Consider the following 544-nt stretch of genomic DNA (forward strand, 5'->3'; position numbering starts at 1 on the left):
GGATGGTCTCGATCTCCTGACCTCGTGATCCGCCCGTCTCGGCCTCCCAAAGTGCTGGGATTACAGGCTTGAGCCACCGCGCCCGGCCCAGCTTTGTTCTTTTTGCTTAGGATTGTCTTGGCAATACGGGCTCTTTTTTGGTTCCATATGAAGTTAGTTTTTTCCAGTTCTGTGAAGAAAGTCATTGATACCTTGATGGGGATGGCATTGAATCTATAAATTACCTTGGGCAGTATGGCCATTTTCACCATATTGATTCTTCCTACCCATGAGCATGGAATATTCTTCCATTTGTTTGTGTCCTCTTTTATTTCCTTGAGCAGTGGTTTGTAGTTCTCCTTGAAGAGTTCCTTCACATCCTTTGTAAGTTGGATTCCTAGGTATCTTATTCTCTTTGTAGCAGTTGTGAATGGGAATTCACTCATGAATTGGCTCTCTGTTTGTCTGGCATTGGTGTATAGGAATGCTTGTGATTTTTGCACATTGATTTTGTATCCTGAGACTTTGCTAAAGTTGCTTATCAGCTTAAGGAGATTTTGGGCTG

The sequence above is a fragment of the Mandrillus leucophaeus genome, unplaced genomic scaffold, assembly GCF_000951045.1.
Source record: "Mandrillus leucophaeus isolate KB7577 unplaced genomic scaffold, Mleu.le_1.0 Scaffold772, whole genome shotgun sequence".
In the NCBI taxonomy this organism is placed as follows: Eukaryota; Metazoa; Chordata; class Mammalia; order Primates; family Cercopithecidae; genus Mandrillus; species Mandrillus leucophaeus.